The 15,880-nt window shown below is 33.4% G+C and overlaps 1 long non-coding RNA gene across 1 annotated transcript; it reads right to left on the bottom strand.

The window, feature by feature from the left end:
• Positions 1-12,844: 12,844 nt before the first annotated feature.
• Positions 12,845-15,011, bottom strand: LOC128283763 (uncharacterized). The gene is made up of 3 exons (XR_008274174.1): positions 14,889-15,011; positions 13,931-13,972; positions 12,845-13,044 (listed from the first exon to the last, which is right to left on the bottom strand). It is a non-coding gene; the product is annotated as an uncharacterized LOC128283763 (long non-coding RNA).
• Between the last annotated feature and the right edge of the window lie 869 nt (positions 15,012-15,880).

The following is a 15,880-nucleotide window of genomic DNA, read 5'->3' as shown; positions in this document are numbered from 1 at the left end:
AAATATATGACACTAAGTGTGCGCGCTGGAAATATATGGCACTATGTGTGCGATTTACTATGGCACTATGTGTGCGATCCACTATGGCACTATGTGTGCGATTTACTATGGCACTATGTGTGCGATTTACTATGGCACTATGTGTGCGATTCGCTATGGCACTATGTGTGCGAACATAATAAGCACTATGTGTGCCACATTCGGTTGTGGAAATAAATTGTGCATGAACGAGGTAAGTGATTGAGCTACTAACTAATATCGAAATTGGGATTGTACGGTGTATGCATAAAATTATCTAGTACGTTGTTGTTCCAACTTGAGGAAACGGATCCAAATCAATTGGGCTGACTTGGCGTTTGATTTGGTTGAAGGTCTTGGCATGAGATCGAACCAAAAATTTAAGAAATTGCAGTATAGGTTGTTATGGTTGGAAACATCGATTTTGTATTATTTGTTTATTCACTTATGATTGTTATTGTTGGATGGTAGAGTAGTGCTTACGACTTACTGAGTTATGTACTCATTTGGTGTGCTTATTTGTTGTTTATTTAGGTTCTTGATCCATTTTGCATGCTCGGGACTGTCGTCGAAGTCATCACACCGTCTAGCGACTTTTTGGTATCTTCTTCTTAGATGGTTTAAGAAAACATTTCGGCATGTATAGGCTATTATGTTTTGTTCGAACTTGGTATGTAAAATTTTGAATAGCCATGCGAAAATGGCTTATAAATGTTTCGAGCATAATGTTATAATCATTTGGTATGTATATGCTCATTAAGAGGCATGGAAGTGTTTGGCAATGACCAGCCATTAGAATGGGTCATCATGCTTATATTTTGGACCATATATGAAAAAGGGGTGGTTGAATCATAGAAACTATGTGTTAGAGAAAGTCTACCCTAGAAAATGATGCTGGCAGCAACAGTGACGTGGATGTGAAAAGTCACTAAAAATAGTAGGAATGGAATTAAATAGTGAATAAATTATGTAAATGAACCTTGATGAATCTATTTTCATATGGAAGAAACGAAACGGTTATATGAGTTGTATGTTAAGAGATATTTGGGTTTTCGTGAAACAGGGCCAGAACGGTTTCTGGATTCCCTGTTCCGACTTTGAAAATTCATTATAAATTAACCAGAAATAATTAGGAGTCATACCATATATGTATAAATTCCTCTTTTAGTCTAGTTTCTATAGAAACAAACGGCACCAGTATTGAAGCCCTGCACAGGGAGTTATTCGAGTTGTAACGCATGAAGGTCAGTGTAGTCGGCCTCTGTAACATGGGAGACTTTAACTAATAAACTGTACTAATTGGCTCGACCAAAAATTTTAGAAAAAAATCTGTAGATGGAAATATGAGTCTAGTTTCAGAAAAAAATTACAAAACTGATTTTCGAGTTGTAAAACTCAAGTTATGATTTTTGAAGCGACTAGTACACAGATTGGCAGCTTGTCTGGAATTTCTCAATAAGTGGTTTGAAGTCTGTTAACACCTCGTGTTCGACTCCGGCGACGGTCTCGGGTTCGGGGTGTTACATTTAAAGCCTATGGTTTAGGGTTCAATGGTAGAATTAATATATATATTTTAAGTTTATGGTTTAGGCCGGTTCAATGGTATAGTATATATATTAAGTTAATGGTATGGGCCGGGTTTGTTATCTTGGATTTGGGGTATAGTGTTTTAAATTAGTTTGTTGTTTGGGGTTTGGTACTGTTTTAAAGTATTAATTTAGGGTTTAAGGTCTTAATGTTTAAGGTTATAAGGGTTAGTGTTAGGGTTTAAGGGTTAATTGATTAAATGATGTTCTGGTTGAATCTAGGTTTTGGAGTGCTCGTAGTGTGGTTTAATTAAATACTTGATCTCATGTTTATACATGTATTTACGATGTATATGTTTATATTCCCAGATAATTACGCATGGATTTAGTATTATACTAATATATATATTTTTATTTGAATTCATTTCATGTTTTAAATAATTATTAGAAATTATTTACCTAAAATTTAAATATTAAATATTTAAATAATAATTATTCAATATAATTTAATTTTTTCAAATTAGATATATTGTTTGAAAGTAAACAAAATTAGTTTAAAAGGAATTTAAGAAATAATTAAACTATTAAAATTTAAATGCATTAGTGGCGTTTTTGTAAAAAACGCTGCAAAAAAATTTCAAATCAGGCAAAACGAAGTCGTTTTATGATTTGTGTGCAGAGGCATTAGCGGCGTTTTTAAAAAAACGCCACTAAAAAATATAGAATTAGTGGGGTTTATTGAAAAACGCCGCAAAAGAGCATCATCTTTTAAACAAAACGGCGCCGTTTTGTAGGATTTATTAGTGGCGTTTTTTGTGAAGCGCCGCAATAGGTTTGGATTTAGCGGCGCTAGTGTATAAACGCCACTAATATTATTTTGTTCAGATCAAAGTGTCGTCGTTTTGTTAGTTTATTAGTGGCGTTTATTTGAAACGCCGCAATAGCTTACCCTTTTAGCGGCGCTATTGCAAAAACACTGCAATTGTTAAATTAAGTTTGTCAAAACATCGTCGTTTTTGTTGTCTTCATTTCTGACGATAACACTTAGAAATTTTGTCTAAGTCTCCCCGTTCATTTCCTCCCTCTCGCGCTTTACTCCCAAATCCCTAAAGAATCATCACATTTTTCCCCAATTCGACATCCAAAATAGCCCATTCTTCCCGGTTTGAAATCCCTAAAATCCACCCTTCCCATCGCCATTGATTTTCCATCTATAGAAAATTGGATTAAGAAAGGAAAGGTTTGAAGTTGGCTTGGGGTTGAAGAAAACAGTTCAAGGTAAGAAAATAGTTCAACGATTAATGATTTGAGCCATTTCAAGGTTTGAAATGTTTTATGAAGTACATGCATCCGTCTGTTTTATGAATTGTTTCTTGCGTTAGTATTTTTCAAGCTTATCACACTACAACTTCAAACCGTGTCCAGTGTCTTTATTATTTCTTGTATATCCTAAAACATCGCTTAGATTGTATCAAGGTAAAGAGTTGCATGCAATCAACAATTCTCAAGCACTCTTTTATTTTTATTTTTTATTTTTGTATAACTACAAGTGTTCTCATGGTTTTATAGGAATCTAATCTTGTTCGGCCGGGTTGGTATGCAAGTAAAGCTTCCCAAAGTTTAATATGACTTTTTTTTTTTACATTTGTGATTACCGCAAATAAAGATAAGAGTTTCTATGCATGTGTTATTTGAATGGTTTGATGATAAGTAATTAGGCGTATCAATGTTTTATTGTATGCACCTAAACCGATCTTGATAATGTCAAAGTTGGAGGATAAACGCCTACAAATATGTGATATTGAAGGCTTTTTAATTACATACTGTTTATCTTGCAAAGCATGTATTGAATCGAAGAAAGGAAAAATGTTTTGGTCCATGTATAGTGTCATCTAGGCATCTCTTGTTGTTTAACTTAATCATGCAAGCAAAACGAGACTAGTCTTTAATAAGAAATTTTGAAAAGAAAAATTAAATAAATAAAAGAGCAAAGAGTAAAAGATTGAATTAAACGGATTGCGTTATCTGCTTACTTGATTCTTGAACCAATTTAACAATATGTTATTCCTTTCAACAGGTTTATTTTCCATTGGCAAAGCCTTGCTCCATGTAATTTGCCTCCTTTAGCTTATTGTCTTTGCTTTGTCCCTTTCTTTTTATATCTATTCACTAGTAAATTATGAAGTAATTTAACCTTCCATACATTCAAGCTCTTGTGATTGATAGAAAACGGAAGCCTTAAATCATTTCCACTATATATGTCTACATTACTAAGTACCGGTGGTTAAAAGTTTTTTATCTTATTTCGATTTACTTAATTGCTTTTCTTGAAACCTTCAATTAATATGCCGTGCAATGTTCTTCTCAGCGGACGACTGTGAATGGATGGGGTTCTCTCATTTGGTTTTATGGGGATATCACTATCATACACCAAACACTGAAATGCTCAAATTTGATTTCAAGGTTTCTAACTATCCCTTTTGCCATTTTCGTTTACACCTGTAAGTTCTTCTCTGCTCATCTCCTCGATAATTTTTGGGTTCAACGGAAAAGCATATTTCTTTTCTGCTTCAGATTTCAATTTGACTGGTTATTTTCGTTATTTGCTATGTTATAATCTAAGTTCATTCAAGTTTATTATCTGGGTTTTTGTTGCTTGATTCAGTTTTGTACTAAGTGGAGTTGTATTTTCTTTTAATAGCTCCTGCTGGAAAACTGGAATTTGGAAATTTGAATCTTGTTCTTAGAAAGCTTAATAGGAGTTATATATATATATTTATCCGTGTGTGTGTTCTATAACTTAGTCAGGTTTAGATGCCGTCTTCGTGATTGAACTTATATGAATTGTTTGTGTGTTTATATAAATACATAATTCTAAATACATAAATTCTGAAGTTTGTGAATTTTATGAATTATTTGTTTTACCCAAAAATTTTATACTAATAAACTAATATAGTAGGAACATTAGTTTTCTTGAATTGAGTTGCTGTTTTTATGATGATAGAAAATATAACTCAGGCCCAAAACAAAAATAATTACAATTCATCTTGCGAAGAGGTCTAATATATTCAGATTCTCAAATTGCATCGCATGCCCGGAAAGTCAACATGTAAAACTAAGCTAGCTCTCTAAAAGTCACCGATATTTCAAAAATTCGACAAAATCGATTTCACTTACCTTACATTACAAATGCCTCTATTTGTAGCGAAAATTACTATTGGAGATAGTGAGCTCTCTAAAGCACGATTCAAGTATGAAAAGCACTCCATGTCCAAAGATATGCACCGCTAACCATGATTTAGAGAACATAAACATGCATGATGTGTAAAATGCTTTGAGCATGTGCACAGTCAAGACCTAAGAAGTATCTTAGATATACATTTGTTTGCATGCTTATTCGCATAGAAACATACATTGCATCCATGCATCTAAAGGACATATATCGTATGCTAAAACAGCTCAACTAAAGAAAAGAACAAGACCTCATCAATGAATAGAACTCCGGTACAAGCTATGCAACACCTTCATCAATATACCGGTTAACTACATCACAAACAACATTATTTCAATTAAAAGGCATGCCATCTTTCTAAGAAACAATTGAGCATAGCAGTTGAAGTCAATCCCACATCATAAGCTTTGTTTCCAAATTGGACAGAAGTCCATCGACTCTAAAAGTTTAACCGTACTATATTGGTAGCTTCTAGGGAGCCGATCATAACAGATTCATAGTAATAGTAGGATTAAACCGAGATTAGCTGATAAGACTTGCTCTTAAACTAAAGATTCCAAGTAATACTATTAATGTATTGGTGAGAGAAATCACAGCAATGGTAAAACAATACTGCCTATTGTCCATAAAAATCGTCATAAAATGGACCTCAAATAAACTAATATAGTATGCATATGATAGTTACACTTGAGTCTAAATAGCATAGATTCTTAATTGTCCATTCAGCATTGCTGTGTGCTTTTCTGCATTTATATTACTAGAAAGTTTGAACCGTTTGTTAGCATTTATATGCAGGTATGTTGTTTCTGTTCTTGGTTATTATGCCATCCTTACTATTTATGCTCTGGTTTCTAGCTGTCAGTTGCACTTTGTGGTTTTACTACTTCAAAACACAAGATCTTCTAGAAATCTTCTTAAAAAAATCAATAAGCTAATGATACTCCAAGTGGGCATCAATAAGTTTAGGAACTCAATCATACGCTTCATCTTTCAGTCTGTCATTCAGTTGTCTGGTACATGATGTTTAGCTATATTATTGTGAATCTATGGATTCTTTTTGAGCCTTTAATTCTTAGAATTTATGAAAATATCCGAATACATAAAGCAATTTTTGTTTTTTTCTTACATCTGTTCTAGGTACTGTCTAGCACCTAAATTAATAGTTGTTGCAAATAAATACACCACAGCCATTGACATCTGTTCTAGGTACATGTTTCGTTGCTTAATTACTTAACTTATTTCTATGCATTTTTCCTTTAAATTACTTAACAAAAACTATTTTTTCTGACTCCAGCCTCTGTTTCCTGGTGAGAGTGAAGTAGACCAGCTTGTTGAAATTATTAAGGTACGTTTTAGTTCAAAATTCGCATAAAGAATAGTTTCATCATGGTGATTTTGAAAAAAATCATTTTACTTAGATATATGATTTGGTATGAAGTAATGATAAGTATGGTTTATAATTAGCTCATCTTGGTAAGATTGTTAATTGGTATGATATGAATTTGTGGTTGTTATTTTTCTGTCTCAAGTGAATTAAGTATGGTTGTTGGATGTGTTTTGGGTATGGTTTATTATTGAATTACATTTTGACTGTAATTTGTTTATTCATTAGTTTCGGAAATGGCAGTGATGAGATGTTATATTTGGTTGATGATAGATAAATAAATACATAAAGTTAATGTTTATGAGTTTTGTGGAGTATGATTCTGCACATGCAAAGTTGGTTTGTTTAAAGCTGTGCATTTTCATGTTTACATACTAATGGTGATTCCATTTTTGTTTTTTAGATGTTCTTTTGGTATGTTTTCATGTTTCTATCCAACTTCTGTGTTTACTGTGCAGTTTTGCCATATTTTGCTAAGGTGTATAGCTTCATTGGCAGTGTCTTTGATCCTGGTACAAGTGGGCACTTGCAAAACTGATATAGGTAAAGTTTCTATATTTGCTTAAACTGAAATATATTTGGTGCTACTCTTATAATCTTACATCTGTTCTAGGTACTATCGAGCACCTGAATTAATATTTGGTGCAACTAAATACACCACAGCCATTGGCATTTGTTCTAGGTACGTACAAGTTTCGTTGCTAAAATTTTTCCTTATTTCTAAGCATTTTCACTTTAAATTACTTAACAAATATTACTTTTTTGACTCCAGCCTCTGTTTGCTGGTGAGAGTGGAGTAGACCAGGTACGTTTTATTAAGGTAGGCTTCATTTCAAAATTCTAATCAATAATAGTTTTATCATGATGATTTTGGAAAAATTAATATTTTGGGGTTGCGATTTTGTAAAGATTTAATTGCTAGTTCATTTGGAGTAGAACTATTTTGATATTATTATATTCAAATTACTATTTTTTTATATTAATAATGTTTTATTTTAATATTTAATATTTTTAAATTTCTTTAAAAGTTATAACTACTTTTTATCAAAATTACAATAATAGCTGACCTTCTCTCCAACCTTATTTTAAATATTTTAAAGATTCAAAGTATATAGGCTGGAAACCTGACGGGTTGCCTTATATCGAGTTGCAAGATATAATGGATCCTCCCTAGGTGTAACAACGCCACGTATGATGAATCTTAAAAAATTCAAATGTTTCAATTTAATATGTCCCATCTAATATACAAATATTTAATAAAATATTTTATATAGTTTTTAACTTAAATTTAAATTATTATTGAAATATTCTCGTCCGTTTTTATCACAAATATTATTCTCCGTTTTATTACAAATATTATCGTCCGTTTTACCATTTAAGTTAAACTTTTATTCAAACTAAATCATAGCTTTTAAGCTAAATACGGATGTCCACACAAGGCTTTAATATGTACTTAAGAAAAGATGACTTGTAAAACATAAATTAAATTAAGTGTGGACTATTTTAACGCACATGTGATTTGTCAAATAAAAGCGAACGACATGTATATTATTTAATTAAAATAATTTTATAAATATTATTTAATTAAATATTATTTAATCCGCTTACTTACCTGTAGATACTTGATATTTGATATGTATTATCCATGTGATTTTCCACATCGTGAAATAAAAACTTACATAATACATAAATATATTTGATATCATAATTTACATAACTTATATAACATATATAACTTACATAACTTATATAACATACATAACTTATATAACTTATATAACTTAGATAAATATATAACTTACATAACTTACATAATACTTAAATATATTTTATATCATAATTTACGTAACTTACATAACTTATATAACTTAGATAAATATATAATTTACATAAATATATATCATATCATAAATTACATAACTTACATAATACTTAAATATATATCATATCATACATAACTAGTTTACTTAAATTTACTTAACTTACATAATACATAAATCTATAGTCGAAAATCCTGCAACTTGCCTAAATTAGTTTATACCCATTAGAGACTTGATATTTAGTATAATGATATGATTTAAATCAATTGAGAACATTTAAGTCATTGTAATATGTTGTCAACTTTAGATTTCAAGAACTACAAAATGGATAGGAGTTGGATGAAATTGTCAAGGGTAAGCAATGCCTATCAAAATGGAGTACAAACTTTTCTAAATTTTGCATTTCAAAATGCAAGCCAAGAGAATATGATTCTTTGCCCGTGTAAGAAGTGTGGCAACATCTACTGGCATTTTCGTGAAGTTGTCTACGAACATCTAATTGTTGATGGCTTTATTCGGGGGTATAAAAAATGGATTTTCCATGGAGAGTGTATATCTAGTGGAACTTCTTCAACGATTAATCCGACTTATCCTAATACTGATTACCATCAGTATGTTAGACAAGATGACATGGAAGATATGTTGCGAGATGCATTTAATATGCATAGTCATGGTAAGCAATCGTTTCCACCTGACTTTATTATATCTGAGGATTGTAATATTGGTGGAAATGTTTTTTGCGAAACGGGAACAAGTGCACCTAATGAGGAGCCAAATAAAGAAGCGGCTAAGCTCTACAATTTACTTAATAAAATGAATGAAGAACTTTACGAGGGATCAAAATATTCAAAATTGTCCTTCTGCATTCGTCTATTTCATTTAAAGTGTTTGGGAGGGTGGACCGGAAACTCTTTTACAATGCTGTTAGAGTTTCTAAGAGAGATGTTTCCGTTTGCAAAAATTCCCCAGTCTTGTCAAGACATGAAGAGACTAATAAAAGATTTGGGCCTTGGGTACGATAAAATTCATAGTTGCCCAAATGAATGCATGTTGTATTGGGGTGATCAAAAAAACCAACAATCTTGTCATGTTTGCGGTAAGTCTCGTTGGATGAATAGTAATACAGAAGATGTGAATACGGATGAAGGTGGGGCACAGTTAAGAAAGAAGCCAGTCAAGGTCTTGCGATATTTTCCCCTGATACCAAGACTTCAAAGGCTTTTCATGTCCTCAAAGACAGCCGAATCTATGACGTGGCATAATGATCAATGGACCGATGATGGATTATTAAGACATCTTGTGGATTCTTTAGCTCGGAAATCATTTGACAGTAAATTTAGAAGATGCTGAAACACGATTGAATAGACCAAGTAGAAATGCTGGGCTCAATGATAATGACTTGGCCGAAACTTATTTATTTCAAAGTTATGGAGAACCAATCGGCAAAGTTGAAATTGTAGAATTAGATGATATATCGTGGATACAGGCACATCGATATGTACTTTTTAACCACGATTCAATTGAACCGCTATGCAAGTAAGTTATAAAATTGTCTTACATATTCGCTGCTTTTGATTTGTTTATCTTCTAACCAATTAAACTTGTTTTTAATATAGTGAGTACAAACAAATTTTGAGATCTCGCACGCCTCAAGATTACAACATCGAGAGATTAATAAGTTATTCACGAATCTTTTCATGAATGGTTAAGTCAAACGGTATGTAACTAAAGTTAATAAGTTACATATAATCGCGAAATTTAGTTAATCAAATAAGAATGTTTTTACATAATACATTTTTAATTATTTAATTAACTTTCGATTCAATAGGTTTGGAGTGGGAAGGACGTCAATGACGAAGTTAAATGGCATTCCCAAGGTCCAAACAGAGTAATAAAAAGATATAGTGCCTTCCTCATCAATGGATACAGATTTCATACAAAGTATCGCGAGAGAATGAGGAGAACTCAAAATTGTGGAGTTGTTGTTAATTCTTCAATTACAAGTTATGCTAGTGCTAGGGATGGTAATCCGGTTGAGGGCAATGTGAAGTATTACGGACTTCTTACCGACATTATTGAGTTGGATTACTATGGCAGATGGAAAGTTATCTTATTTCGATGTGATTGGGCAGATGTTAATACTGCTCGAGGAATTAAAAAAGATCAATTTGGTTTTACAATGGTGAATTTCTCTCGCTTGATTCACACTGGACAACAATTGATGGACGAGCCATATGTATTTTCCTCTCAAGTGAAACAAGTTTTTTATTCGAAAGATCCAACTGATGAGGGTTGGTATGTTGTACTCCGGAACACCCCTAGAGACTTGTTTGACATGGGTAATGGAAGTAGAGATGACATCGTCGAAAGATCAGAAACATTACCTTTTCCAGAATAAAACTTAGATGAAAATATCCCTAGTACTAATACACAACATCAATGGGTTCGACATGATGTGGATGAAGATATTTACTGAATAATGATGTAGTAAGATTTTACAATTTTTAATTATATGTAATATTATAATTTTAATCTTTGTCATGTTATATAATTTAACTATTTTATATGTACTACTATTGTTGTAATTTGTTACTAAAACTTTAATTATTTTATGTGTATTGCAGGAAAAATGTGTAGAAGAAGAGTACGAGATTTAAGTATTGTCCGAATACCCCAAATTCGGAAGAAAGAAATAGTGAACAGCAGAGCAGCTTGTTGGATCTTGAATGTGCCGGAGACACTTGATGAGCTGAAGAATTTCAAAGTAATATTATGTTCATTTTACATGTGTTGACTTTTATTATTGAATTATTTGTCAATTTTACTATAATAATAGTATATCATTTTTCAATTTGAAAGTGGTGGGACGCTTGAGAGTTCGAGGACGACGCTACTTAGAGATTTATACGACTTAGATCCCGTCGAGCGTGTTAAAGTAAGTAGAAATACTCATGGTCACTGTTGGATCTGAAGCTCGACTTTTAGCAGGCTATTTGGGCATTTTAGCACGAAATGCAAATATGTTGCCCATCAACTACTTAATCATGGCATCACATGCCCGATAGCAACAAAAACCGCTCTCGCTAATATTAAGGTAACAAAATGTGAATGCAATTTACTTTGGTTTAAGTTTCATTTATATTTTCATTCTAAACTTATGTTTTTTTAGGAGAGATTTGCTTTAGAAGTCTCCGATGATTATATCAAGAAGGCATTAGGTAAAAGATGGAGAGACAATAAAAGTACTTTAAAGAAACAATATTTTAAGAAAGACATAAGCCTCGAGGAAAAACTGAGAAATGTTCCGCCAAGAATGCTGAGGTATCAATGGGAAGATGCGGTTAGATTTTGGAATTTAAAGAAAGGAGAGGTATTGCGTATTTCCAAACTCTTATATATAGTGTTTACTATATACGTAATAATAATTTTATTATGTAGGACCGTGAGCGAGTTGGAACAAGCAGCAGGCAAAAATAAAAATTCACGCACACGGCAGGGTCGAGAAGTTTTGCTTCTGTAGCTGAGGCCGAGGTATTATGAATTTATTAATTCTTTCAAATATTAATAACTTTCTATTATTAAATAATATTCTTACTACTATATTGTAGGAAGTCAAATCCGGACAAAAGTTGGACGCCTTCACTTTTTGAGATTACGATAGGAAGAAAGATGGATCTCCTATGACATCCAAGTCGGAGAAATTATGGTATATTCACTTAATAATATTTGATTTATTCTAAATATTTATAATCTTTAATTATAATTGTTTAATTCAATTCATCATTAGTAGTTTTAAAAATGTTAAGTTATGTTGCATTTCTTTTTATTATATATTTCGTTTCTAACTCTTTAATTGATTTTTAGGAGAAACTAAAGGAGAAGAAGGCGGAATATGAAGCGATTACTTGAGTGATAGTTCGCTAATCTTGAGAACATTGATAATGTAATTATCACTGAAGTTTTGGGTCCCGAAAGGTACGGTCGGGTTCGATTTCAAGGATCCGTGTTACCCAGACCCAATATTTTGGATCCGGCTCCCAAGAATACATGCCTTCCTAAGTCAAGCTCAAGTCAAGTTCGAGAGGTTAAGAGACCAAATAGCTCGGATGCAAGCGAACACGGTTGAGCAAATTGCCGAGGTTCAACGAAAATATGAAGAACTCCAGCAACAACTTAGAGCAGAGGCGCAGAGAGGGAGGCGCCGGCAGCAAGAGAGAGGCAGGAGCACACGGCGATGGTAGCAAAACAGAGCAAAAAGTACGATGACCTCCACTCTGACTTCAAAGAGATGATGCATATGTTTCAACAATCGCAAAAGCCGCCGTCTTAGACATTAGTTTTCTTATTGTAAGAATGTTTTTAAGTTTTGTCACGTTTAACATTATTGTAAAAATATTTTAAATTATACTTTATTATTAATTATATCATATATCTTTAGTTAAATTTGAGTATCTGAGCACCCCAAACCCGCCCGAAGTTATGGCGGATCCGCATGCCACACCAAAAGCGTTAAAAAAATTTTCCATTCTAAGTCCGAAAATCGTACTTGATGTTCAAAAGATTAATTCATTAAGGGTTAAAGTGAATGGAAGTCATGCACCGTGTAGGAAACCGGAAAAGAGGTGGTGAGTCCATCGGATCGCTAAGTACCAAGCTCCTTCGGATCCAATCCTAGACATGCATACCGCCATTGCCACACCTTAACGTCATGGATATTTCTAGAAAACCGGTTCGATTAAGTCATTTTAGGAAAAGTGATTAATTTTGGAAAATACTTTCATTCGGAAGCTTTGCTTGTTGTCGTGTTATTTTGAAATCAACTGTTGTTTTTGAAAACGCTACTAAAGCTATCCAATTTCAACAGTTAAAATAAGTATTACCTATCTTACTAATACATATTAAAAACCACCAAAAATAAATAAGCGGCCTTATTACATTTAAAAGCCCAAAACCACAAACGTAATTAAAAGGATGTCCAGTTCACCAGAAGAAAATCAAACTTTCAGAACGGGTGGCCACTCCGAATTCCCTCACAGCTCCAAGCCCACTATGGTTGGGGATTTCCTGCGTGGATGAAAATAAAAGGGATGAGTTTGGGGAAACTCAGTGTGTAAGGAAAACCCATTCAAAGTCCAAGTCAGCTCAAGCCCATTGGGCCTAAGCCCATTCAGGTAACAGTGGTACTGGGCCAGAGCCCTTTTCAGATTACAATAAACCGGCCTTAGCCCTTATTCAGATAATGAGATGGCCCATAGGCCCATTTCAAAATACATGCAACATCAGTAAACATATGCAAGCCCATTTGGGGAGACTACTCAACCCACCAACCACTACACTCCACCCGTACCAGCCATACACTCCATGTGGGGAATAGCTCAACCCACCCAGCCCAACACTCCACAGTTGCAGCCTTGCTGCTCAGTTAACAGTAAATTGAGGCAAAGCCTCCAGTACGTGGACAAGCCACTTTCAGTACTTCCTCCGTCAATATCCCAGTCCCATGCATCAGATAATAACATGGCATGCAGTAAATAACAACAGTCAAACATGCATTTAGGTCAATTTAACCCTAGGGGTATTTCGGTAATTTATCTACTAGGGGTAAAACTGTAAATTTTCCACTTTTAAAGGTATTTCAATAATTTATCTATTTTAGGGTTTTTCATGCATATTCCTACCTTTCACGTACTAATAGAATCACGTACCGAGGGTTCTTACCGAATTGGGCCCGTTGGCCCATCATTCCAATTTTGGCCCATTAAGCCCAAAAATATCGAGGGCACAGAAATCATGCACTTTACAGTCTAAATTTTGCAGCTTACCAAAAACATTAATCGATTTACCTCACGAACATTCGCACACTCGCAAATCTACAAAATACCGGTTTTCGGCATTTCGACTTTTCGACTTTTGCCGATCCAGACTAAGAAAGAGGGTGTTAGTTACACACCTGTTTGCGACGATATGTTGACGAGATCCACACACGAACCGCCTACAATTGGATTACTAACACGTTAATCTAACTATTCAAATACAAACTACGTATTAACCCCTTACAATATTCGGCCAACCACACCTACAGATCATAGTAAGCTTATAAGAAATCAATAAGCAACCCATTAACAAATTTTTGTCAATGTTTACCACATAATCATAATTTCACTGCAAGCTGTCTTCTTGAGCAACAGTCACTAAATCATTTATAACTGGAGCTACGAAACTCCAAACCAAGTTCCGTTAATTTTCCCTGAAATTACACTCATATATCTTATATCCATAAAATTTTCAGAATTTTTGGTTTATCCAATCAATACCAGATTTTTCTCAAAGTTTCTCATGTTTCACTGTTTGACTAATCTGACCACTCTTCATTACAAATCAAATTTCTCATTGTACAGAATTTAAAATATGTTCTTGTTTATTTCATTAGAAACTAGACTCAATAAGCTTTAATTACATAATTTATTCAGCTTCTAATTCATCTCCCACAATTTATGGTGATTTTCCAAAGTCACGTTACTGCTGCTGTCCCAAGCAGATTTATTACCAAATCACTCTTTCATACACCTATCTTGCATGCATGTTATTTAAACATGTATATCACCAATCAATCATCACATATCTATGATTTTTACTTAAGCATAATCTCCATTTCATCATTTTAAAGCACAACATGTTAGCTGATTTTTCCTTTAACATCTAAGGCACATGCATGCTCATTTGTTTGGCTCAACTTCACCTATCTTCCATTTTCATCAAAAAACATGAAACAACAACCATTTCCTTCATTTTAATTCATGACTAAATGCTCACAACACAACTAAAAATCAAAATATACTTCAAGAGTTAAGGTAGAATCAAGAAGAACTCATGAACTTCAAAATAGAAGCAAGGTATCAAGAACTTACCTTCAATTTTCCTCCTCCTAATGACCAAATACTCAAGAGCTTTCTCCTCTCCTTTCTCTTCTCTAACTTTCAGCTATGATGAACAAAGATGGACAAAACTTTGTTCTTTTCACCCTTTTCTTTAATAAAACTTCATATTTCATCCATTTAATTCTTTAATACAAAAGACATGAAATTCTTATCATGAAACATTTACCTAACCCATTATCATGAAACATTTACCTAATACATTATCATAAAACATTTACCTAACCCATTATCATGAAACATTTACCTAACACATTATCATGAAACATTTACCTAACCTATTATCAATTTGTATCAATTTGTACCATAAATTATGGATATCAAGTGTACATTTTGTCTACATTCAACATGATGGCTGGCCACTTCATGTAAAATGGGAGGCTTGTCATGCAAATCCTCCTATTTTGCACTCCTATTTATTTGGTCACTTCAATTTAGCCTATAGCATTTTCAAACATTTTCACATAGGTCCTATTTCATAATTTCACTCACAAATGACAAAATTAAAGCATGAAATTTTGCCAATCATTCACAGAATTCCCGAAAATTGGGGCGTTACAGTATCATTTAGAATTAATATTTTTGGTTGTATTTTTTATGTTAATTTTGCTGTTTTTGGCTGCATTTTATATTATATTTGTTGTATTTGGTTGGATTTTAATGCAGGAAGGGCTGGATATTGGTGAAAAAAAATACTACAAATCTGCCAAATTTAGCGGCGTTTGTAAAAAAAGCGCCGCTAAAAGCCTTGACGTTTAGCGGCGCTTTACCCACAAACGCCGCTAAAAGCCTTGACCTTTAGCGGCGCTTTTCCCACAAACGCCGCTAAAAAGCCTTGACCTTTAGCGGCGCTTTTCCCACAAACGCCGCTAAAAGCCTTGACCTTTAGCGGCGCTTTTTTCAATAAACGCCACAAATTTTTGTGGCGTTACATATAGCAGCGTTTTTTGCGGCGTTTTAGAAAG

This window comes from Gossypium arboreum, chromosome 11 (genome assembly GCF_025698485.1).
Source record: "Gossypium arboreum isolate Shixiya-1 chromosome 11, ASM2569848v2, whole genome shotgun sequence".
In the NCBI taxonomy this organism is placed as follows: domain Eukaryota; kingdom Viridiplantae; phylum Streptophyta; class Magnoliopsida; order Malvales; family Malvaceae; genus Gossypium; species Gossypium arboreum.
This window is presented reverse-complemented; position numbering and strand designations above follow the sequence as displayed.